The following is a 26,883-nucleotide window of genomic DNA, read 5'->3' as shown; positions in this document are numbered from 1 at the left end:
CTAATCAGTATCCGGAATTGGAAACCTTTGACTTAGACAGTGAAGATTAGAATCCTGAAAATCAGCTAGGAGAATATTCCTACGGCTTCTCTTTTAAGAAAAAAAATCTAATTCTAAACAAAAGCAAATACATCTGGATTTTGGCATGGACATATGATAGAGAAATTGAGGAAAAATAGAAATCACCTGATGGGGAAACAGATGAGTGAGTAGACTGCAGTCCAATTAAAAAAAAAAAAAAAAAAAAAAAAAAGCAGAATCAAGTGTGATGACACTTGCTTGTAATTCCAGCATTTTGGGAGTGAAAGTGGGCAGATCACTTTAGCCCAAAAGTTTCAGACCAGCCTGGGATTTCACCAGCCTGGGTGAAACCCCATCTCTACAGAAACAAACACAAAAAATGAGCTAGGCAGGCTGGCATGTGCTTGTGATTCCAGCTACTCAGGAGACTGAGACAGGAGGATCAATTGAGCTCAGAGGTTGACGCTGCAGTCAATTAGGATCTTGCCACTGCGCTTCAGCCTGGGTATGAGAGTGAGACCCTCTCCTTTAAATTAAAAAAAAAAAGTAAAGTAATGTTCTAAGGTCAGATGTAGTACAAAAACTGCATCTTATTCTGTGATGTTTACATGCAATAATTAAAACAGAACATGGAGGTGTTTCTGTATGAATAGCTGAAAGAGTCTATACTTTTTATGCAGCTGCATCATATTCTGTTGTGTAGATATAAGGTAACCTGTTTAATTAGCATTGTGCCAGTGAAAGTCTAGGTTGTTCCCAATATTTTGCTGTTAAACAAACAATACAGTGAATAACCCTGATTATGTGTCATTTTTTATGACTGGGACTGTAATAAATTTTTCCCAGTAAAGTTTGGGAGGCAAAAATATATATTTTTTTAATTTTCACATGCATTAAGAAATTTTACTCTACAAGGTTTGTACAAATTTTTATGTTCCCAGAAAAGTAGGGGAGGGTAATATCACCTCAGCTGCTCTCACACAAAGGTCCTGAGTGACAGGACCTTCAGGGACACAGGCACAGGGCCATATCCCTGGTGCCCACACAAGGCAGGGGCATCTGGATCCTGAGAAGCTACAGGAAAGGTGAGGGTGCCCTCTAGAGGACAACCTGCTAAGGATCAGAAAGGGGCCAAGGAAGTCAAGAGATTACTTGACTTAAACTAAGGGCAAGTTCAAGTGGAGGGAATTAAGGTCCAAGGAGCAAGCTGAGGTGAGTAAGTGGTAGAGATTGATGGAAGGAGAAGGTAAAAAGCCATCTTGGCTATCTATGAATGGTAGCATAAGGATTTTTGTATATTTTCAAAATTGTATACTGTTGGATCATTTTTAAAATATAAATAAATCCCAAACTGGACCAAGTAACGACACTGCTGGAGTCTCACTTTTGGCCAGGAGAGCTGACAACATCCTGCTCCCCCTGGCCCGGACACTGTCTGACTCAGGGGCCTAAACCCTCTCTTATTATGGAGAAGAAGATGTTTTGAACATTCTCAACATTCACCCATTCACCTCACACACCCGTCATCCTCTCAAACCTCTTGCCCACTCCAGGATTTCATTATTAATTTACTGAGCTCTATTTCTGTCCCTCATCCATTCCAATATGTGGTGGGTCCAGGTGGTGGCTTCTGCCCATGATTTTGTTAAAAAAAAAAAAAAAAAAAAAAAAAGACTCTCAAAATTACTTTCCCTGACACCTCCTTAAACTGACCTCTACCTGCAGCCCCATGATCATTACCAGCAGCATTTGGACACTTTTTCTGGTAGTCAGATGCTTTCCATCTCTTATGAGGGTTCATTAGGAAATGTGACCCTCTCCACCCTGCATAAAGATTTCCCAGTAGAAATGAACACAGAGATACTGCCTGTGTGTTCCCAAAGGAAATGGTTTCTATAAGAATGAGTGAAAGCTGCAATTATACAAAAGACCAACTAAAACATACTTTACGTAGATGATTCTCACCATTCCTTTAAGAGATACATTGTAAAACATGACATTAATAATTATTCTAGAAGAATAAAGCATGCATACTATTTTCTTAAATTAATTTTAATAAGGTGGCTCCTCCCATGTGCCCAGGCTGGGTCTCTGAACAAAATTCTCCATCTTCAGTGGCAATGCCTGAGAGGATGACATGGACTTAGGCCTCATATGCAGCCATTCCTGTCTACCTTGCCCCTGCTGCACGACAGTACCAGCCCAGGACCCAAGTCTCCTGCTGAAGAGCTGAGAGAGAAAATGGAATATCCAAAGCCTCTAACCTTTTTCCAGTCAACTGCAATGAGTACCAGTGCAGTCCATTTGCACCTGAGGACACCCACCTGCTGGTCTTTGGCTTCTAAGAGTCAGACCTCCCTGGCTTCTCTGGGTCCCAGCTGCTTTCACTCTGCTGAGCCCTGCTCTTTCCCATGGGGGTCACTCCCCTGCCACGCATGTCCTCCAGCTCCAGCTGACAGGTCAGCCAACCCAGAACCAAGAGAATGAACAAAGATTTCAATATCTAGTATGTCCAGCAGAGATGCAACCTGTACAAAAAAATAAAGAAGTAGAGATGCACACACCATCCCTGACAACATTGAGTCCCAAAACAATGTCTTCTGTGCCCCTCATTAAGGAGCTCACTGTCCCTCACCACATGGGTAAGTGCTTCCAGGATCTCTCAATTCCTCAACGGGAGGCAACACACATTTTAACAGAGTACCTCAGCAAAGGAAGTGGTGACAATTTACCTACTTTGATAAAGTTCCTGAAAACATCCCTACACTGCAAAATTTCCCTACGAAGGAAGACAGAAAAGACTTTCCAATTTCAAAACATGGGCCTCCTACTTTTCAAAAAAGTACCCTTGAAATAGCCAAAACAATTTTGCCAAAATAAATTGCAGAACTTGAACTTTCTTATTTGAACTCTCACAAGACATTACAACTGTTAAAAACAGTGGCTGCTGGCATAAGAATACAAATAGTGACCAAAGGGATAGAATCGAGAGTCCAGAAATAAACCCTCACCCTTATAGCTCATTGCTCTCGCATAAGGGTGTCAAGATAATTTAATGGAGCAACAATCATCCTCTCAAATAACGGTGCACAAACAACTAGATAACCACGTGCAAAACAATAAACTTAAAGAACTATGCTTCCAACCATATCAAACAATTATCTAAAAATGGATCAGTGAGTTAATTATAAGATCTATAACCATAAAAACATCTTAGAAAAAGACATAGGGGTAAAACTTAATGACCTCAAATGTGCAATGGATTCTCAGGTATGACCCAAATGCATGAGAAACAAAAAGGAAAAATAGATAAATTGAGCTAAAGATGTAAGCCTTTTGTGCATCAAAGGATATTATCAAGAAAATAAAAAGACCAAACACAGAATGACACATAATAGTTGCAAATCACATAGACAATGGTTTCATGCCCAGAATGTATAAAGAACGGCTACAACTCAACAACACAAAGACAAACCACCCAATTTATATAAATGGGCAAAGGACTCAAATGAACATTTCTTCAAAGAAGATATGCAAATCATCAAGAGGGACATGAAAAGAAACTCAACATCATTAGTCATCAGGAAAATACAAAGTCAAAGCCACAATGAGATCCCACACTACACCTACAAATATGGCTAACATTCTTTTAAAATGTTAAATAACAAGTGAAAGCCTTATGTAGAATTTGGAATCCTCATACATTGCTGGTGAGATTATAAAAATGTACAGCCACTAGGAGAAACAGTTGTGCTGTTCCTCAAGAAGCTAATCATAGAATTCTCATATGAAACAGCATCCGTTCCTAGGTATATACCCAAAGAATTGAATCCAGGGACTCAAACAGGTACTCGCATGGGAATGTTGATTGCAGCATTACTCACAAAAGATAGAATGTAAAACAATCCAAGTGTTCATCAACACATGAATAAACAAATGTGGTGACACATACAATGGAATGTTTATCTACCATAAAGAGGAATGAGGCTCTGACATCCGCTGGAACATGCGTGGACTTTGGAAATCTTATGCTAAGTGAAATATGTCAGAAACAAAATAAAATATATGTATAATTCCATTTATATGAAACATCAAGAATAGGCAAATTCAGAGAGACAGAGCAGAGATGATCAATGTCTAGGATGGAAAATACAGGGAGTTATTATTGTTTAAAAGATACAAAGTTTCAGTTTAAAATGATAAAAATTTTCTAGGAAAAATAGTGGTGATGGTAACTGAACACTGTGTATGTTATTAATTCCATTTGATTGCACATTTGAAAGTGGTTAAAACAGCACATTATTCACAGAACTGTGCAAAATCGATTTCTATTATTTAATTCATCCAGGCTAATGTGTCTGTTTTGGCAGCTGAAGTCCATGAATACATCATCTAACCCAGTGCTTTCAATGAAATGTATCAGGTTTTCAATCAAGTTAGCTGGAAACTCCTGTCCCCAGAATAACCAGAGGTCCCAAAACAAGAGCTCCAGCAGGGGTTCAACCAGCAAAGATCCCACAGGGCAGCCTCGATGTCAGGCCCTGGATGGCATGTGAGGCTATAGTTATACAACCACGGCATGAAAGTGTAAGTGTTTTTACTACTTACAGACACTGGGGAGCACTCGGCACACCTGGAGACCACAGATACAGAGGTCAGTGAGCCCAGGCAGGGAGGAGAGAAGAGCCCGGTAAGCCGATGGCTTTAGTAAGTCCAGGTGTTATCTGACAGGTTTCCAGCAGGGAACTTTAATGGATGTGTTTAAAGCAAGCAGCAAACACTGGGACCAGGAGATCATGCTGTGACTGAGAAGTGGTCACTTTAAATGTGAGGGCAAATATCGGATTTATCAGTTTAAAGAAAGCAGCTGGAGAGAGGGGAGCCCAGCACACCAAGCAGAAGAGATGCCTCTAAGATTTTATCTCTGGCCACCAACTAGAGCCACTTGAACCAGATAGAGTATTGAAAACTGCCAGGGTGACCAAGGCCTGCCTCTGATGTGAGGCAAATAAATTTACACCTTAAAAAATGAATGCCAAGGCAGCATGACACTATAAGCACTCATGACATCCAGGGACACCAGCAGGGTGTGGTACTGTGCCCTGGAGTCAGAATCCTGGGTTCTGGTCCCTGGGCATCAGAAAATGAAAATGACTTGTCCCTGCTCCCGTGGCATTGATCCTCCCGCCCTGCTGCTCCCTCTTCTGCTCCCAAGCCCATGTGCAGTGCTCAGCCCCAGACATCACTGTCCCAAGGGTATACACAGTGCCACCTACGGCACACAAACACAAACCCACAGAAGGTGACAAAAATCTGCGTTTGGGACTCCCGATTGTGAAAGAGGGAGAACAGTGAACATAGAGCTACAGAGACTGGGACTCATGGGGCTGGAAGGTGATGGAGCTGTAACATAACATATGTGTGACCTCGTGTGAAATGTGCAGATCCTTGTGGAATAAAACACACAGCCTGGCCTGGGACTAGGGCCACCCACACTTCCCTTCCAGTCCACCAGTGGGCGGCAGAGTCCCTCCAGCCTGGAGCCTTCCCACGGGATGCCGACCTCCCTCATCTGAAACGATAGCCGAGAAGGGTCCACCCTCACCAGGGTCACCTCGGCTCAAGTCCTCAACGTCCTCAGCGCTCCCCACACGGACTCTGTCAGCTCCTCCCTGACCTGGCGGCCGCCAACCTGACACCACTCCCTCTGCCGGCAGCTCCTGCCCCACACACCTGCTCCTTCCCTGGGATCAGCTAAAAAGACATCTCCCAGGGCAGCCATGGTGCACGCGACGCCACATTGGGCGCTTTCCCCTCATTACCTCCCTCCATCCTCATCAAATCTTTCTGTCACTGCTCCCTAAATGTCCGCCCATGCTCCATCTGTCCTGTTCTCTGGGGCATCCCAGGCCAAGCCTAGTGCTGACACAGACCAGTGCCTGCCTGAGGGCCCACAGCCTCCCTGGGAATCAGTCAGGCACCCTATGACCTGTCTGCCTGCTGCCCCCCGGGGGGCTCAGAGCGCGTGTGATGGTCACACACAGGCACCATCCAGGATGTGGCCACCTATCCCCGCCTGTCCCTTGGGAAGACAGACCTCTCCAGTGTGCCTGCCGGGAGAAGGGGGTATTATTGCTCTTTGCTCCCAGAACACAACTCACCCCCATGTGCCCTCTCAGGTGTGAGCAATGTCCCTCCAGACAGGCTTTCTGGCAACTGCCTGTTCCTCTTCTACAGAGAGTAGCTTGGCCAGGTCAAAAGCCTCAGGACAGACCCCTGGGTATGTCAGCACATGGAGGACTGAGCCCATCACGACCACGGAGTAAGTCGGGATGAATCACTGCAGCTCTGAACCCCTGCTCTGTCCCAGGCTCCTGTTCCTGCATCTCAACAAGCCATGTTCCACAGGGTTCCTGGGTAACTCCCCACTTCCTCCTGCACCACCATGGGGAAGGTGTGGTGTCCACAGGACAATCAGATGGGCAGAGAAGAGAGGACACCAAAGATGGTCAGGAAGAAATGAGAAACCCTCAGCCCCAGCTCAGCTACCAGACCCCAGGGAGCAATAGTGACTGAGAACGGTCCCTTTGACTATGGGACTCACAGCCCCCACTGAGCAACCAGCACAGGCCTCTCCTCCCAAGGGGCACGAGAGATTCACCCTGCACACCTCCAGGAAGGACACTTTCCTCTGGGACACCCAGGTCCTGAATATCCATCCTTGGAAGCTGCAGTCAAGCTAGACACAATTAGAGAAAGGAAGGGTTCCTGTCACCAGGCGACACACAACTCACCCACAGCACAATGGGGTGTCCCTGTGACAGGGACCTGGTGCAGCTCCAACCTCCTGCACTGAAGGGGAGAGTCAGATGGGGATGAAAGAGGGCAAAGGGCATGAATGTGCACCCCAAACCAGAGCCATTGGGACAGCAGGAGGCTGAGGCCCAGGACTGTACTTGCCCAACCTACAGGGTATGTGTGTGACTGTGTGTGTCTGTGTGTGTCTCTTTTGTGTGTGCGTTTGTGTTTCTGCACATAGTGTGTGTTGAGGATTGGTGACAGAATCACTGCTGAAAAAGGCAGAGGCCTCCACAATTCCCAGGGACCTGACACACAGACAAAAGGAAAAAGAGAAGGAGGGACAAGGAGGCTGGACAGAGACGGGAGGGGACAGAGGGGTGTCCTGGGCACAGACCCCACCCATGAGCCTGAGAAGTGCTCCTGCCCCGGGAAGAGGTTCAGCACAGAAAGAGGAAGGACAGCACAACTGACAGCCGTGCTCAGAAAGTTTCTGGATCCCAGGATCATCTCCACAGAGGAGAACATGCAGGCAGCACAGGCCATGGGGCCCCTCTCAGCCCCTCCCTACACACTACACATCACCTGGAAGGAGCTTCTACTCACAGGTGAGGAGAGAACTTCCTGGGAGAGGACAGGAGGAGGAAGCAGAATGATTGGATGGGATTTCCTGGACAGGATGCGGTTCTAAAAAATAAAAGAAGTCAGCACTTTGGGAGGCTGAGGTGGGTGGATCATGAGGTCAGGAGATCAAGACCAGTCTGGTCAACATAGTGAAGTCTCCTCTCTACTAAAACTACAAAAACTTAACCAGGTGTGGTGGTGTGCTCCTGTAATCCTAGCTACTCGGGAGGCTGAGGCAGGAGAATTGCATGAACCTGGGAGGCAGAGGTTGCAGTGAGCCGAAATGGCGCCACTGCATGCCAGCCTGGGCGAAAGTACGAGACTCAGTCTCAAAAAGGAAAAAAAAAAAAAATACAGGAAAGAAGGCTCTGTTGGAGCCTGGATAGGGGAATATATACCAGAGAGGGACACGGGTCAAAAGAGGAAAATCACATTGCACTGGAATTGGTAAGAGGTAGGAAAATCTCAAGTGTTCTTTTTTGCTGGTTAATCATCACTGGACACCACATTTTGAAAAATGATAATAATAACTATTGTCAGATGACACTTTAAATGAAAATATAAACAGGGCATGAAACACTGTCCTCAGCAAAAAAACATCAACAATTGGAGAAAGACAAATAAAAAAACCCTGGGCAGGGAGGACCCGGGGAACTCTCACATGTACAGGAATCTACAGCCTCTCCAAGGCACTGGTGTGCAACCAAGATCAAAAGTCCCTGTCCTTATGGAACTCATGCTGTCATGGGGAGGAAGACAGACATGCAAAGAGATCTAGAATGTGAGGTCAGGTGTTGACAAGAGCTCTGAAGGGAGCAGAGCAGGGAAAGGCCAGAAAGGGAAGACCCAGGGTATCCAAAGGAAGTGTCAGGAAAGAAGTCTAAGGATGCCCTGATGCGAGCAGGACCTGAAGGCAGTGTGGAGAGAGCTGTGCAGACCCCTGGGGAAGAGGATTCCAAACAGAAAAATGCCAAGGTCGGAAGTGTTGAAGGAATGGGGGTCGTGCTGCTGACCTTGACCCAGTAGGACAGTAGGACACACACACACACTCACAAACACACACACACAAAAGGTGAATGTGTGTGTTTGTGAGTGTGTGTGTGTGTTTTCAAGGCTGATGACTGAAGAGATCCTCTCAGGACGCAGGGCCCCATCTTTTCACCCCAATACATAGGTCTCAATATTGACTGATGCTCTCTCCACCTCCTAGCATCACTTTTAATCTTCTGGAACCCGCCCACCACTGCTCAAGTCACAATTGAAGCCCAGCCAGCCAAAGTTTCTGAGGGGAAGGATGTTCTTCTACTTGTCCACAATTTGCCCCAGAATCTTGCTGCCTGCATCTGGTACAAAGGGCAAATAATGGACCTCCAACATTACATTACAGCATATGTAATAGATGCTGAAACAATTATATTTGGGCCTGCATACAGTGGACGAGAAACAGTATATTCCAATGCATCCCTGCTGATCCAGAATGTCACCCAGAAGGACACAGGATCCTACACCATACAAATCATACAGCGAGGTGATAAGACTAAAGGAGTAACTGGACATTTCACCTTACACCGTGAGTGATTCCACATGATCCCTGGGTGTTGGGGGGCGGGGTCACTTCTACTTTGCACACACAGGATGGTCAGGCCTGGACTGTGCCTGTGTCCCTCTCTGCATTATGTCCCATGTTGCGGTTTTGGCATTTAGTGCAGGACACACACAGAGACAAATTACAACAGATCAGAATTCCTTTCCTGCCTCCAGACCCTGCAGACACTTGCTGCACAGGAAGGACAGTCTGATGGGGTGGGGGGAGGAGATCAGCTCAGCAAGAGGAGATCAGCCTCAGCCAAGCACCTCATGCCCTCTTCATAAATTTGACAATGAGAAAGACCCTGGAGAAGTGAGTAGGGCTTTGCCAAAGAGGACCCCTGAGATACTCTCAGAGAAGCTCAGCCCAAGAAGCCTCAACCTCAGACCCCTGTCCCTAAATCCTTACTCCAGATAAAGCTGAGGAGCCTGTGCCAGGGCTCGGTTGTGGCAGGGCTTACTGGGACCAAGGATTTACCAGCTGTCTGAGGACTGTGTCTCCTGGAGCTGCTCACCAGCCAGGGCTCAGCCCTCAGAGCCTCATCTGGGCAAGGACAGAGTTTTCTTCACCCGACACTCAGAGTGGAGAGGACAGAAAAACAAGCTTTGTAGACCATTAGCCAACTGCCTTGTGAGGCTTAGGACACTCCATAGAAACTCTAATATCCCCAGAAGTGGAAACAGAAGAGAGAAAATGTACCTGGCAGCAGTTTGTCCACAGGGATCTGACCTAAAGGTGCTCTCTCATGGAAGTGAATGATAATAAATGCTGTTTGTGTGAACACCTCCACTGTGCCAAGCATTAGGTCGCGTGACTGTGAAGAATTTTCAGTTTATTCACAGATAGTATGAAAAGCCACAGTCCATTTGCCATTTAGCTTATTTGACTGAGTGAAAACTGAGGCACAGGAAGGCACAGTCACTGAACCAGAGTCACACAAACACAAAAGGCAGATCAGGGTCACATGAGGTCTGTCTGCAGCCACAGGCCCATCCTCTCCTCCACCAGAAGTGACGAATCATTGGGTTCCAAGGACCCCATAGTCATTTATTGGTTCAAATCCTCTCTTCTTAGGCATCCAAACATCAGAGGAGTGAGAGCAAAGGGTCAGCTGATTAGTCTGTTCTCCAGAACTAAATCACCTGCCTCAACTGTCAGAGTCAGTGCAAAAAATGTCCAGGCCTCCCCCGCATATCTTAACCCCTATCACTGAACCTGAAATCCTGTGTTTCTCAAAGTGCCCATGTCACTGGTATGACAGGATAAAAGAGAGGACCTTGTTTTCATTCCCCACTCACACCCCGCACCAGCACAGGCCCAGTGAGAGACACACACTCAGGAGCTCTCACATAACAAATGAAGGAATTGAATGAAGAAAGGAATGACCCATAACCTCTTTAGAGACTGGATCTTGGATGCAGAAACCTAGGAAGTTCTAGTCACACCTGTCCCTTCTCCTTCAGAGGCTGACACCCATGTTTCATCCCCCCCACTACCTCTTGCCCCTAAAGCCACCCCACCTCGTGTGTAACTCTGAATCTCCTTGGCGTCTGGAGGGTTTTTGAGGGCTCCCTGATCTTGGACGGTGGAACTGGGGGCACCTGGTCCCTGGGGTTTCTGAAGTCACTGTGGCCCCTGCTGTTCACTGCCACACTGTCTCTGCCTCTCTCTGCTTCTCTGTGTCCCTCATCTTGCCCCATTTCATTCTACCTGGCAAGCCCTGTCCTGCACAGCTTCTTCCTCCACCCCTAGGCCTTCCCCAGACAATCCCTCTAACTAGGCTGACGGTTCTGTTCCCTTCCTGCTAACACTGTTGCCTGGCCCACCTCCCAGGAAATGGGAAAGGCATAGAAATCACCTGGAGTTGTCACTCCTGCCAGGCTTCATCTCGAGCCAATGACCTGAGGTCACTAAGAGAATAAGCTTCCACTGTATCCCCACCCAGGGCTCTGTCCCTTTGTGAGGCTGTTCTGTGGACAAGACCATGGGACAGGGATAAGCAGCTCCTCCATCCACTCTTATAATTCCCAGACAAGTTCTTCTGGCCTCCTGCACAAACCAAACCAATTTATCCTGATGATGATTTGCAGTAAAGAAAGATTTTAATGACTCCAAGTCTGCCAAACAGGAGGACAGAGGTTTATTACTACTCAAATCATCCTCCTTAGTGGATCAGGGGTTAGAGATTTTCAAGGATAGTTTCAGGGGCACAGAACTGAAAAATGGCTACTGCTGATTGTTTGGGGATGGAATCATGAGGGCAGAGGGAAATGATTTGCTTGTGCTTGAATCTGCCTCTAGGCGGGGACCAGGTGACTGACTGAGCCATTAGTCATGGGTATGGATGAGGTCAGCCGGTTGCCAGAATGCAAGGAATGAGAAACATCTCAAAAGACCAATCTCAGGTTCTACAATAGTGATGTTACCTATAGAAGCAATCAGTTACAAATTTTGTAAAATCTGGTCAAATGACATTTGAGCAGTAAGGGATTATAGAAACTGTGCCTACATTTTAGCAGAACTCAGTTCCCTCCTATAATCTTACTCTCATGGTCTTTCACCAGTTTTACAAAGGCAATCCCTGGGCAAAGTAAGGGTATTCGTTTTATGGAGGAACTATTATCATTCTTGCTTCAAAGTTAAGCCACAAATTAAATTCCTCCCATGGTTAGCCTGGCCTATGTCCAGGAATGAGTGAGGACAGCCAGCCTGAGACTAGATGCCAGATGGAGTCAGCCATGCTAGTTTGCTGTCACTGTTGTAATCTTTGCACTGAATCACCAGGGTGTCAGAGGCTGGACAGGTCTGCAGTCTCCAAAGCCCATGGGCTGATTTCACCCATTTCACTCGTGACTCCAACCTCAGCCTACTGTGGAGCTCACATTCTCCAGTCACTTCCTGGAGATTTCTGGTTTCCTGTCAGGCATATAACGATCTTGAAATTTGTCACTTGGTTCTAGCAGTAAGTAAAAACCTGAACAAACTGAAAAGTCAACAACTTGTTAAAATCTCTCAGAGATGGCCAGGCACAGTGGCTCACACCTGTAATCCCAGCAGTTTGGGAGGCTGAGGTGGGTGGATAATGAGGTGAGGAGATAGAGACCATCCTGGCTAACACGATGAAACCCCATATCTACTAAAAATACAACAAATTAGCCGGGCGTGGAGGTGGGCAACCGTAGTCCCAGCTACTCGGGAGGCTGAGGCAGGAGAATGGCATGAAACTGGGAGGCAGAGCTTGCTTGAGCCAAGATCGTGCCACTGCACTCCAGCCTGGGCAACAGAGCGAGACTCTGTCTCAGGAAAAAAAAAAAAGTGCTGTTAGAGAAATGAAAAATGTTTTTGATGCTTACTGGTAGACTGCACACCGCTGAGGAAAGAATCCCTGGCTTGAGGATGTGTGAATAGAAACTTCCAAAACTGAAACAGGAAAGTTCAAAAAGAGTAGGGGGAGAAATGTGGAACAACACATTCAACTTCATATTGAATACTTTGTATTGACAATAGCAATTTCTAAATGTTGTAGTTGTGGGACAACGCCAAGGATGTAATATACATGTAATGGAAATACTGGTGGATGCCGGGAGTTGTTGGAAGTGGTCAGGTGGGTGTTATCTGATGGTTTCACTGCCTGTGCCACACACAATTGTTTCCTCATGATGATGCCATTTTCATAAGGTGGGGTTCTTCGTGTGGGGGACACATGAGCCATTGGCATCTCACTTAGACTCTTCCTAATTCACACAAACTGAAACTCTAGTTGTATTTCCTGAGGTTAAGAGAAAATGAAGAAAGCATTTCACATACCTGCTTTGGGCTCCTCCCCATTTTTCCTAACTCTACACAGAAAATAGAAACAAGGAGTTCTTTCTATATTTACTAACATAACACACATCCCTTCTTTTAATTCGGCATCATTCCTCCCTTTATGTAATAGACACACTGGCCAGTTCTGTCCTTTTAACGGGACTCTCTCTACTTAAGGACTTGCTAATTTCAAATCACCTTTGGCATCTTTCTTTGAGCCTAATGTGATCCTGATGGAATTCACCCCACATCTAAACCTGAATTGGGTATCAAGAGAAATACTGCTACCGGAAATTGATCTTAGATGTTTGGACTATCAGTAAAAAATTTCCACTTATGACAACATTTTAATGTTTCCCCCAAATATTTTTTTGTTTTGTTACTAGAACATAACATGAGGTCTAAACTCCTGACAACTTTTTATGGGAAAATTGCTGTATTACAAACTGAATATCCCAAATCCAGAATCCAATATCTGAAATGCTCCAAAATCCAACACTTCTGACCACTGATGTGGTGCTAAAAAGAAGTGCTCACAGGAGCATTTTGGATTTTAAATTTTTCAGATTTGGGATGCTAAACCAGTACATCTACTGCAAATGTTCCAAAATAAAAAAAGTTAGAACTCCAAAACACTTCGCTTTAAGCTTTTTGCATAAGGAACACTTTATCTGTATGAACTATAAGCATGAAGCTCTACAGAAGGTCTCTAGAATCTCCTCATCCTGCATAACTGAAACCGCACACACATGGAACAATGCCCTATTCCCACGATCGCAGCTACTGGAAACTACTATTCTACTCTCTGATTCACTCTGGAATCCACTGAGATGAGGTACATAGAGTAGACAAACTCATAGAATCAGAGAGTAGAATGTCTAATGAGAGAAAGTATCTGCAACACTTCTTCCCAAATATTGGTCTAATAGCCACCAAATACATAGGGTCCATGAGGGCCAGACTTCCATCATCAGTTCATGTTTGCCCTTTCCACCAGTTAGTTCTGCACTTGCAAATATCCACATGTATTTCTAGAAACATCCACATGGTCCTCACCTGCCCTCTACAGGGGGATGGGAACATCATGGACACGGAGCAGGGAATATGGTCTTGGTCCAAAGCTATCAGCTCTTGCCTGTTGCCTTCACTCTTCATTCCTTGGACTCTGCTCTATCTTTAGAGGTCACTGGCTCAAGTCAGTCACTATGAGACAGCTGGGAAAACTGCAATACCTTTTGGCTCCACTGCCTGATCACTGAACAGACCTCCAGGCTTGACTCTGGTCTCCCCTGTGCTATTTATGCTGAAGTGCTGAGTCCCAAGCCAGGCTTCCCAGTACCCAAAGGGTTTAAGCACAATGGGAAGTTCCATCATCCATCTCTAGGATGTCCTTGGAAAGGGAAGCCGCAGAGAAAACATACCTTGGGGGACAAAGTAAGACTGAAACTAAGAAGATTCCAGTACTGCATGCTCCAGGTGAGGACCACGGGGTGGGCCAGGCAGGCAGTTGGAGAGGGAGGGACTCAGAGAGGCACCAGGAGCTGTGACTGCTGGTCCTGTGTCTTTCCATGACCTAATACTGCTGCTCAATTCACACTTGAAAAAGTCTGTGCTTCTCCCACACAAAGCAGGAAGCCTCACAATCTCTGAGCCCTCAGATTGCCATGCATCTCTCTTGTAACACATACACCTACCATGGGCTTTTAAGGACTTGTGTGGGCTGAGAGGTGGGAAATGCCAACACTGATTGAAAAATGTCTTAGGAGGAATCAAATGTGCCACACAAGGCAATCTTCTCTCTGTTATCTCCACAGTGGAGACTCCCAAGCCATCCATCTCCAGCAGTAATTTACACCCCAGGGAGGCCGTGGAGACTGTGATCTTATCCTGTGATCCTGACACTCAGGACGTAAGCTACCGGTGGTGGATAAATGGTCAGAGCCTCCCTATCAGTCGCAAGTTGAAGCTGTCCAAAATCAACAGGACCCTCGTTATATTTGGTGTCACAAAGGATACTGCAGGACCCTATGAATGTGAAATGAAGAACCCAGTGAGTTCCAGCCGCAGTGACCCAGTCACCCTGAATCTCCTCCGTGAGTATCTTCTAATTCTCTGTGAGGCAGGCTGCCATCCCAAATACACATGCCCAGAGGCCAGGCCTCTCAGTCCTTCTCAGGTGCAAGTACAGAGACCTTTACCTCTGGACATCAAAGCTGGCCATGATTTTCTGCCCCAGGCAAAACAGAGTAGGCTTAGGCTTGAACAAAAATTGGAGAGAAAAGGCTACTCCTGTCATGGGAGATTCAGGGTCCACAGATTATGATGGGAGAAACAGGTAAATGTCTCAGGGTCCAGATCAGTGAACACAGCAGGGATTTGGCTAGAACTTCAGTGTTGTGACTTAGCTCACAGGGTCACTCTGGTCCTTCCACAGACCAGGATTTTCCCTTCCCTCTGACATCATCACCTGTGACTTTATTCTCTTTGTTCCAGATGGTCTGGATGCACCCACCATTTCTTCTTCATACACCTATTACCATACAGGGGAGTCCCCAAGCTCTCCTGCCTCACAGACTCTCACCTACTGGCAGAGCATTGTTGGCTGATTGATGGGAAGCTCCAGCAATCAGCACAAGTGTTCTTTATCTCCCAAGTCACTAAAACATATACAGGGGTCTATGTCTGTTTCATCCATAACTCAGTCACTGGTGGAAGAAATCTCATAATCAAGAGGATCATAGTCCCTGGTAGGTGGATCCCTGGAGCATTGGCAATATGTTTTCCAGTGAAGTCTATCTGGCTATCAGGAAAGAACCACCTGCCCTCTGCAAAGAGAGAGGGAAAATCAAAAACACAGGACAGGGAATATGTTTCTGATCCAAACCACCAGCTTTCGCCTGTCCCCTTCACTCTTTCTAGATCATTCTTTAGACTATACACTAACAATGAACAATCTGAAAGGAAATTAAGAAAACAATTTCAACTCACATTAACAGCAAAAGGAATAAAATATTTTGGAATAAGTTTAACCAAAAGGTTGTAGGGTTATATCCTGAAAACTACAAAACATTACTGAAAGAAATTAAAGATGACATCAATATGTGGAAAAGCATTTCATTTTCACGGATTGGAAGAATCAATATTGTTAGGAAGACAATACTACCCAAAGTGAGCTGCAGATTCAACGCAACCCCTACCAGAATCCCAGTAACATTTTTTGCAGAATTACAAAAATCTGTCCTAAATCTGACCTTACAGGCTCTTATTGATGACTGCCACAACAGAGACACTGAAAAAAAGATGCAACCATGAAAAGGTGGAAACTTTTTGATGACGTAGAAAATACCAATCAGCCTTTCTCACATCCCAAAGCCTTCAAAAATATACTAGTGCAGCATGGCCAGTATGGAACTGACCAAAAACTAATCACCAAGCTAGAAACGTGGTGAGAGAAAAAAAAGGGGGGTGGAAGAATGTATTTGGATAATCACCTACCACTTTGGTGTACTAATCTGATGCTGAAAAGGAATGCTACCTGGAGCATTTTAGATTTTGAATCTTTCAGATTTGGGATGCTAAACCAGTAAGTATATGACAAATATTTAAGAATCAAAAAAAAATCAGAAACCCAAAACACATTTTTTCCTAAGTCTTATGCATAAGAAACACTCAATCTGTGTGAACTATAGGCATCGAGCTGTACAGCAGATCTCTAGGACCTCCCCATCTTGCATAACTGAAACTGCACACACATGAACAACTTCTGATCCTCCCCAATCCCAGCTCCTGGAAACCAGCAGTCTCTTCTCAGATTCACTCTGGAATCCACTAACATGAGGTCCCTCGAGTAGTCAAACCCATAGAATCGGAGAGTAGAGTGTCCAGTGAAAGAAAATATTTGCAAAATTTCCCCCCACATTTGTCTCATATCCATCAAACACACATGGTCCAATGAGGACCAGATTTCCAGCAGTTCATTCCCACCCTTTCCACCACTCAGTTCTGCATTTGCAAATGTCCATATGTATTTCTGGAAAGATCCACATAGTCCTCACCTGCCCTTTGCAGAAGGAGAGGAAACTTAAAGAACTCAGAACAGGGAACATGGTTCTGCTCCAAAGCCACCAGCTCTTGCCTGTCCCCTTCACTCTTTCTAGATCATTCCTTGCACTCTGCTCTATCTTTGGAGGTCACTGGAACAAGTAAGTCATCATGAAACACTTGCAGAAAACTGCTCCACCTTGTGCCTCCACTGCCTGATGACTGAACTGACCTCCAGGCTTGACTCTGGTCTCCCCTATTTTATTTCTGCTGAAATATCCAGTCCCAGGCCATGCTGCTCAGTATCTTCAGGGTTTCAGGACAATGGGAAGTCCCATTATTACTCATCTCTAAAATGTCTTTGGAAATGGAAGCTGCAGAGAAATCACATCTAGGGGTCAAAGTAGGATGGAATTTGGAAGGGGCCTAGCAGTTGCACATTCCAGGTAAGGAACCCAAGGTGAGCCAGCCAGACAGCTGATTAAAGAGGGACTGGGAGGGGTACCAGGTGCTCTCACTCCCACTGACGTGTCTGTCCATGACCCAGCACTGCTGCTCAATTCACACTTGAGAAAGTCTGTGCTTCCATAAGACAGAGCAGGCGGCCTCACAGTCTTTGAGCCCTTAGGTCGTCATGCATCTATCTTGTGACACACGCACCAGCTATTGGTTTTCAAGGACTCGGGTGGGCTGAGAGGTGGGAGATGCCAACTCTGATTGAAGGATGCCTGTGGAAGAATCAAAGCTGCCACACGGGACAAACTTCTCTCTGTTATCCACACAGCGGAGCTGCCCAAGCCTTACATCACCAGCAACAACTTCAACCCCATGGAGAATGAGAATGTTGTAGCCTTAACCTGTGAACCTAAGACTCAGAACTACACCTACGTGTGGTGAGTAAATGGTCAGAGCCTCCCGGTCAGTCCCAGGCTAAAGCAACCCGGTAAAAACAGGTTCCTCATTCTACCCAATGTCTCAAGAAGTGACACAGGACCCTATGAATGTGAAATACGGGACCGAGTTGGTAGCATGCACAGTGACCCCATCACCCTGGATGTCCTCTGTATCTTTGGTTCCTCTGTGGGCCAAGTCACCAGCTTAAATTCAAACAAACAGAGGCCAGGCATCTCAGTCTCTCTCAGGTCAAAGTACAGACACTTTCATTTCTGGACACCCGAGCTGGCCATGACTCCCTGCCCTGGGAAAACCTGGGCAGGCACAGCCTTAACCAAGGATATAAGGGGAGGGGATGCCCTTGTCATGGGAGACTTGGGATCTACAGTCTCTGATGGCAGAAACAGGTGAATACCTCAGGCCTCAGCTCAGTGAACACAGAAGGGGTTTGGCTGGGACCTGAGGGTGTGTCTTGGTTCAGAGGGACACTGTGTCCCTTTAAGAGACCAGGAGTATACCCTTCCCTCGGATGACATCACCTGTGACTTTATTGTCTTTACTCCAGATGGTCCAGACTTCCCCAGGATTTTCCCTTCATTCACCTATTACCATTCAGGAGAAAACCTCTACTTGTACTGCTACGCGGACTCTAACCCACCGGCAGAGTATACTTGGACGATTAATGGGAAGTTTCTGCAATCAGGACAAATACTCTCTATCCCCCAAATTACTACAACGCATAGCGGGCGCTATGGTTGCCTGTTCGTAACTCAGTCACTGGCAGGGAACGTTCCACATTCAAGACGATCAAAGTCTCTGGTAAGTGGATCCCTGCATCATTGGCAATAGGGTTTTAGGTGGAGTCTATCTGGCCTTCAGAGAAGAGTCAGGAAAACATTTTTATTCCCAGTCTGTGCCCCATGGGCAGAAGCAAATCCTAATTTCTCCTCCTGAACCCTCCCAATTTGTCTCTACAGACTCTCTTCTGCTTGTTCTTCTGTTTTTCTTGGCTGACCTTGTGTCGGGCTTTGTCAGCCCTGAGCCCTATGTGGTGGAAGAGGCTTCACAGAGGGACAAGGAGAGTCCTCAAGATCAAGTTGCTTCTTGCTGTCAGCAACACATCCCTTTCCGCTACGTCTTTGTTTTCTTTTACCTACTCCATGAGCTACAATGAACATCTGAGGCTATGAAACAAGCTCACATTTTTCCCCTAAATGAGAGGAGGAAGCCCCTTGGATGAGAGAGGGGCAGCCCCAACCGCTCCCTGCTCTGCTCCAGGGTTCTCCGGTGACTGGCCCTGCCTGACTCCACCTGGGGTGGGACCAGCATGTGTGAAGAAAGAGTCCTGGTGGCCTGTCCTGAATTCGGCTAAATTGAGCTGCCAGTTGAAGTGAAGCCTAGGCTGCAGGGAAATAAGAAGAGAGGGAGCCTCGGGGCAGACCCTTGAGCTGTGTCCTGGTTCTGAAGTCACCAGCTGTATGAGGCTGTGGGCACAGCACGTGGGACACAGCACAGAGGACAGTGAGTGATGCACACTTGGAGAAATAGTGAGAATCACCTCTCAGGCTCTGCATGGCAGGAAAGGGGCAACGCCAAAAAGTGTGTATTTATAGAGAGGGTAAGACTGCCAGACACTTTATATATGTCTAATATATCATTAACTATTTCTAATTGTGTAATTTAGTGTTGTATAATAATCACACTATTTCCAAATCTTTTTCCTTTTACCGTATTAAACTTCATTACCATAAACAGTAACTCTCACTCCTTCTCCCCCTAACCCCTAGCACCCATCATTCTACTTTCTGTCTCTACGTAACTGGCTATTCTATCTTTCATATATAGAATTATATAATAATTATCCTTTCGTGTCTGGCTTATTTCAGTTAGCATAATGTCTTCAAGGTTCATCCATTTTGCATGATGTATTGGAATTTTATTCCTTGTTAAGGTTGAATAACATTTTGATGTATAGATATACCTCATTTGCCTACCCACTTATCTTTCAATGGACTTTTCCATTGTTTCCTTTTTTGGCTATTGTGAGTAATGCTTCTCTGAACATCAATGTGCAAATCTTTCTTCAAATTTCTTTCAGTTCTATTGGGAGTATGTCCAGAAGTGGAATTGCTGGATCAAATGGTAATTTATTGTTTAATTTTTTGAGAAACAGCCATACCACCCTTTACAGTGGCTATAACAGTTCCCATTCCCGTCAGCAATGCACTAGAGCTCCAATTTTTCCATCTATTTGAAAACATTTGATGCTTTGTGTTGCTGTCGTTGTTGTTGTTTATCAAAGCCATCCTAAAGTGTGTGAGGTGGTGTCACATTGTGGTTTTGATTTGCATATCTCTAAGTATTCATGACATTGAGGAACTTTGCATGGGCTTATTGGATATTTGTATATCTTCCTTGGAGAAAACTCTATTTTCATCCTTCGTTCATTTTTTAATTGGGTTTTTGGATGTTTGCTGTTGTTGACTTGTAGTTTTTCATGTATTCTGGAAATTAATTTCTTATCACACTTTTAATTTGCAAATGTTTTTCTCATTTCATGGGTTGCCTTTTTACTCTCTTGATAATGTTCTTTGATATATGAAAGGTTTTGATTTTTATGAAGTCCAATTTATAAATTTTATTTGTTGCCTGTGCTTTTGATGTTACAACCAAAAAATCATTGTGAAATCCAATATCATGAAGCTTTTCTCCTATGTTTTCTTCTAAGAGTTGTGTAGTTCTGCTCTTACATTTAGATCTTTGATTTATTGTGGGTTAATTTTTGTATATGATGTTAGGTAAAGGTTCCACTCATTCTTGACCCTAGATATTGAGCTTTCCCAATATCTTTTGCTGAGAACACTGTCCTTTCAACATTGAATGATCTTGGCACACTCGATGAAAATCATTTGGCCATATATGCAAATATTTCTATCTGGGCTCTCTGTTCTGTTTCATTAATTTCTATGTCCTCCTTTATGCCAGTACCACACTGTATTGATTACTGGGACTTTGTAGTAAATGCTGAAATCAGGAAGTGTGAGTTCTCCAGCTTCATTCTTCCTCTTCAAAGTTGTTTGTCTATTTAGAGTCATGAGATTCAATATAAATTTTAGGACCCATTTTTCTTTTTCTGCAAAAATGTCACTGAGTTTCTGATAGGAATTGTATTGAATCTGCAGCTCACTTTGCGTAGCATTGTCCTCCTTACAATATTGAGCCTTCTAATTCATGAAACAAAGTGTCTTTCATTTTATTGATGTCATCTTTAAGCAATATTTTATAGATTTCAGGTAAAATCATTTCACCTCTTTGGATAAACTTATTCCTAACTCTTTTATTCTTTTTGATATTAATACAAATTAAATTTTTTAAAATTTCCCTTTAGATTGTTCATGGGTAATGTATTGAAATACAATTGATGTTTGTTGATTTTGTATTGTGCAACATTACCGAATTCATTTATTCATTCTAATAGGTTTGTTCCATCTTTAGGATTTTCTACATATGAATTCAAGTTATCTGTGAACAGAAATAATTTTACTCCTTTCTTTCAATTTGAGTATCTTTTTTTAAATTCTTGCCTAATTTTTCTGACTAGACCTTTCAATACTACATTGAATAGAAGTGTCAAAAGCAGCATTCTTGTCTTGTTCCTGCCCATACAGGGAAAGTTTCAGTCTTTGTCTGTTGAGTATGATGTTAGCATTGAGTTTTTCACATATTGACTTTATGTTGAGGTCATTTCCTTGCATTCTTAGTTAGAATGTTTTCATTATGAAAAAATATGGAATTTCATCAAATGCTTTTATTGATTAATTCTTATTACCGACTATAGTTCGCATCATGTTTTTGTGTTTTTCTAGGAATTTGTCTATTTCATCTAGTTATCAAATTTTTTAACATACAATTATTTACAGTACTTTCATAACCATTATTTTATTATAATTGCTAGTAATCACTTCATTTTATTTTTTCTTTTCACTTGTTTTTTATTTTTTTATTTTTTTCTTTGGAGAGAGAGAGACAGGCTCTCACTCTGTAGGCCAGCCCAGGCTGAAATACAGTGGTGTGATTAGGGATCACTGCAGCCTCAACCTCCTGGGCTTAAGCAATTCTCCTTCTTCAGTCCCCCAAGATACTTGGGTTACACATACATGCCACCATGCCCAGCTAATCGGCTTTTAACTTTTTTTTGTAGAGAGAGGGTCTCCCCGGGTTACCTATGCTCGTCCAAACACCTGGCCTCAAGCAATCCTCCCATTGTGACCTCCCAAAGTGCTAGGATTAAAATATGACCCACCATGCTCAGACTCCATTTTCATATCTGATTTTAGTAATTTTAATCTTCTCTCTTTTTTTCTTAGTCAGTCTAGTTAATGGTCATCAATTTTGTTGATTTCATTTTGAAGAATCAACTTTCATTTCATTAATTACTCTATTCTTTTTCTATTCTCCATTTTATTTTATCTACTCTAATCCTTATTGTTACCTTCATTCACTGTGCTTGGGTTTAGTTTGTTCTTCTTTCATATCACGAAGTATTAAAGTAGGTTGCTGATCTGAGATCTTTCTTCCTTTTTTAAAGTAACAGTTTACAGTTATAAATTTCTTGCACAAGACTCTTAACTTCTCTGAACCTCTGGTTCCTCACCTGAAAATTGCAATGAGAGAGCTTGCTTCATACCATTCTTTTAAAGGTTTAATGTAGTCAATGAAACAAGATGCCACACACAGAGTAACCAATGTCACCTGCTATATTAATACCATCGTCATTAGCTTTGAGGTCAAATAGTCCTAGAATCAAATGTCAGATACACCTATTACTAGCCATATGACACCAGGAAAGTTTTTACACTACTCTAAGCCTCTGTCTTTTCATTGGCAAAATGGAAATAATGTCTACCTGACAGGGTTACTGTGTGAATTAAATGAGGTACAGGTAAAGTATTTAGCACAGGTCCTGGCACATAGGACGTGCCCCTCAACAGTACCTATTTCCATATACATATAGAAAAAGAGGTACCACGTAAAACACTAGGACATGGTGACTGACTGCTTGTGGGAGAGAAAGGGAAAAAGCTAAGTACAAAGAATCAAGCCTGGTGTGTTAGTTTTTACCAACTGAGATGCATCCAGGATGGGATTAGACATTTAAGATAATTTATCAGGGAAGACACCTCTGAGGGAATGTGGGGCAGGCATGAAGGTAGTATGGGAGAACCCACAGACCACTATGCAAAGCTGACTCCTATGAAAAAGAAAGAAAAAGAATTTTTAGGTATCAATTCAGTTCTAAGAGACTTTTTGCAAGGCTGATAGGGAGTCTTCCAATCAGTCACCAATGAACGTTAAAGAGAGCCTCAGAGAAATAGGCTTGCTTTCACGCCCTTGCTGGGAACCTGTTAGAAGGAATTTTTCTGTGCAAGGGAGGTGGTGAACTTGAAATACACTGACCTGGGCCTTCTGTCAATCAGTTCCCTGCCACGGAGACCTGGCAGGGTCTCATTCATGGCTGCCACACAGAGACACTGGGAAAAAGATGCAACCATGAAAAGGTGGAAAGGTGGAAAGTTCTAATGACATAGAAAATAGCAATCAGCCTTTCTCCCATCTGAAAGCTTTCTGAAATATCTGAGTGCAGTAGAGAATTGACAGAGGACTGATCACCAACCTAGAAACATGGTGAGAGGGAAAAAAACTGCAAGAATATAACCATCTCCCATCAATTTTCCAACAGAAATAGTGCATTCCTTGAAGAAACAATTATAGAGTACCTCATGTTACATGTTTGTTCCTGAGGCTCTTCCCTGTAAAATAACATCATCTCCATTCCTTTTCATTTCTTTCCATGACAGCTCCTTCAGGAAGAGGACATATTCCTGGCCTTAATCCCATATATCAGCCGTGATGTCATTTCTGTATTTCGGGAAGACTGGCAGGTATGATGGCCTTTTCTCCTGTCCTGTTTCCTGCAAGGCTGACTGCCATGCTTGGGAGCAGGAAAAGACTTATTGGCCTGTATCTGGGGCTGGATCTCCTCCTTCTTCCACTAAACTCCTGCTTCTCAGCACTAATTCCTGCAGTTCCCTTTCTCCCTGGCCTTTATGCTCCCTCTACCCCAATGTCTTTTAGACATAATTATCTCCAGCCTCTGCTCATTTGTTTCTCAGATTCACATGAGAAACACAATTTCACATTGTGAAACCCTCTTCATTATTTTTCACATCTCTCAATAGTGTAGTTCTATCCATTCCCATAAAGCTCAACCACTTCTCAAAGTGTTGCTTGACTTCTTGTCTCCAGACTTTGAAACCTTCCTTGCATATGACTGCCTCATTACCTTTCTAAAATCTAGTTAATTCACTTAATCAAGAATCCCCAAGGGTTTACTCTAGCCTATTTGGTAAGTTCACAGTTCTCTATTTACTAATCCTTCTCACTTCCTTTACCTCTATTTCCTAGTATAATTCCTCCATCCTAATTAGAACTGTCCTCCTACACATCCCTGTCGCTTCACCCATATATACATAAAATTCTTAGTCCCAATGCAATGCCTAAAAACAGGGTGAACTCCCCTCCACCATCTGCACTACAGACTTAACCACACCCTTCATCACAAACAATCTCCAACCTGGTGGAGAACAAAGACTTTATGAATAGTCTGTGAACCTGAGAGTCAGGACACAACCTATGTGAGGTTGAGACCTTTTCCTGGTGACCAATTCATGTGTTACAAAAAGATACAGAAATGAAGTAGGCAAGGTCCCTACCCCAGGTGACATAAAGCCTAAGACAGGAAATGAAACCTGAAAATAATCATAATACCAAAATAGAAAAAAAGTGAAGGCCACAAGAAATCAGAGAAATCTGATGGGAAATATAGCTACACATTGGAATCACTGGAAAACATTTTTAAAAGTGGATGCTCAAGCCCCACCCATGAGTTCCAGTTTAAAGGTCTGGTGAGGGACCCAGGCACTGGTAATTTTTAAGTCTTCCCTGACACTACAAACATGTAACGAGGATGGAGAACTCTTGTTGTAATAGGTAGAACTTAAAACTAAATCAATGATTTTCAGCTAGAAGTACCGGTATTACCTAAGGACCTTTTTCAACATACATAAGACTATACTTTTTTGGCCCTAATTATTAATGGGCTACACCAAGAACTCAGTAATCCAGTTGGGAAACAGAAGCTGGATGGAAAAGCCACCTTATTTGATATGTTAATATATATATAAAGCATTTTTAAATGAGTGATAAGTGATGCTAAACCTTCTCTAAATAATATTTATGGGAATGTTAATAATATGAGTATTCTAGGCTGGGCGCGGTGGCGCACACCTGTAATCCCAGCACTTTGGGAGGCTGAGGCGGGCAGATCATGAGGTCAGGAGATCGAGACCATCCTGGCTAACACGGTGAAACCCCATCTCTACTAAAAATACAAAAACAAACTTAGTCGGGCGTGGTGGCAGGTGCCTGTACTCCCAGCTACTCGGGAGGCTGAGGCAGGAGAATGGCATGAACCCAGTAGGTGGAGCTTCCAGTGAGCCGAGATCGTGCCACTGCTCTCCAGCCTGGGCAGCAAGCAAGACTCTGTCTCAAAAAAAATAAATAAATACATTTTAAAAAATGAGTATTCTAAAAACTATATGAAATTTCTGGAAATCGAATATGTTATCAGTAATAGTGTCATGTGCCACAGAAGTAACTAGATTTCTATGTGAGCTGTGTCTTTACCATAATAAACCTAATGAAAATCAAATTAGATTTTTAACCACAGTGATTTTAAATATTTGTCACTCCCAGACAGTTGGTTTGACTCTTCCTCGAAGTATTTACAATCAGCTACAGTCCAAAATTGCTTTTTCTTCAAGGAGATATATGGAAAAGACTCTGACAACGACTCTTGAATGCAAGTTTCTGATAATTTCAAGATCATACCACTGGACTCTCTGAGAGCTGTTGAAATTTTAATGAACAGGCTGATACCTTCATGAAATTCAAGACAAAGAAGAAAAAAAAAATCTCAATTTCATTGGAATAAATAATTAAAAGGATAATGTTTTCATAATTTTTTATTTGAAAATGTGCTGATTCTTTGAATGTTTTATTCTCCAGATTTATGAACTTTCTCTTTTAAGCTATTTATACTTTACAGCAATTTGGTAAAGTACACTTTTGTAAACAAAAATTGAAATATTTACTTTGGCTCCCTATCTGAGTGCCCCAGAATTGGGAAACTACTCATGAGTATTCATATGCTTATGGCAATAAAGCTATTTGCACAAGTTCAGTAAGAATCTACTCTCTTTATAACAGGACAAATTTGAAAACATTGCTTATATTACCAAGGTTTTGACTGGGATGCTCTATTTGAGAATATACATAGAGTAAACCCATAAGGAATGCAGGCAAATTCTGAAGTTGGCCTTGGTTTGGCTTCCTAGTCTCAAGAGGTTTTTGAAAGTTTAATCTGAGAGTCCTATAAAACTTCTAGCAAAGCAAAGTATAAAAAGATCCTCTATGGTCCATTGATACTCTTGCTGCACTTAGGTAAAAAGTCTAGGCAAGTTCGGTGAGACTCAACCTATTTTGCAAATAAATTCATCCTACTGCAATTACCTTGGGTAAAAATAGAGACTCCTATATAGAGAAAAATTATGTTGGAAAGAAAAACTGTAGTACACCTGTTACCAGACTGAACCACTGTTCATTATCTTTGACTATTTTTAATCCACTGGTAGACTGGACTGTACCCTGAATTCTTTTAGTTCTTCCAATTCAATCATTAAGAACAAGAACAGCTCTGTTTCTGAAGCCATATAATCTGGAGGTGGACAACTCAATGTAAATTTCATGGGAAAACCCTCATGTCTGAGGAGTGGGCCACCCAGAGCTCACCAAATATTCAAGACCATAACTTAGAGAAACTTAAACTGCAAACCACGACAACAAGCTGATGACTTTACATTGTGGACAGCTTTTCTCAAGATGTCAGAACAAGATTATCAATCATGATGAGACTCTTACCTCTCTTAATTTGTCCTTGCTTATGCCTGTCTACTTTGCTTCCCAGAATAATGCTGTACTTAGGATTTCAC

The 26,883-nt window shown here is 43.5% G+C and overlaps 1 long non-coding RNA gene and 1 pseudogene across 2 annotated transcripts in view; one reads left to right on the top strand and one right to left on the bottom strand.

The window, feature by feature from the left end:
* Window positions 1-26,883, bottom strand: part of LOC144337536 (uncharacterized) — a 111,374-nt gene that overhangs the window by 62,637 nt on the left and 21,854 nt on the right. The gene's annotated exons all lie outside the window — the stretch shown is intronic.
* LOC114674020 (pregnancy-specific beta-1-glycoprotein 7-like) lies at window positions 7,364-26,834 on the top strand (annotated as a pseudogene). Its single transcript, XR_013410718.1, has 6 exons — window positions 7,364-7,427; window positions 8,654-9,013; window positions 14,653-14,931; window positions 17,664-17,942; window positions 18,339-18,592; window positions 21,975-26,834. The product of XR_013410718.1 is annotated as a pregnancy-specific beta-1-glycoprotein 7-like (transcript).

Source organism: Macaca mulatta, chromosome 19 (assembly GCF_049350105.2).
Source record: "Macaca mulatta isolate MMU2019108-1 chromosome 19, T2T-MMU8v2.0, whole genome shotgun sequence".
Lineage (NCBI taxonomy): Eukaryota > Metazoa > Chordata > Mammalia > Primates > Cercopithecidae > Macaca > Macaca mulatta.
This window is presented reverse-complemented; position numbering and strand designations above follow the sequence as displayed.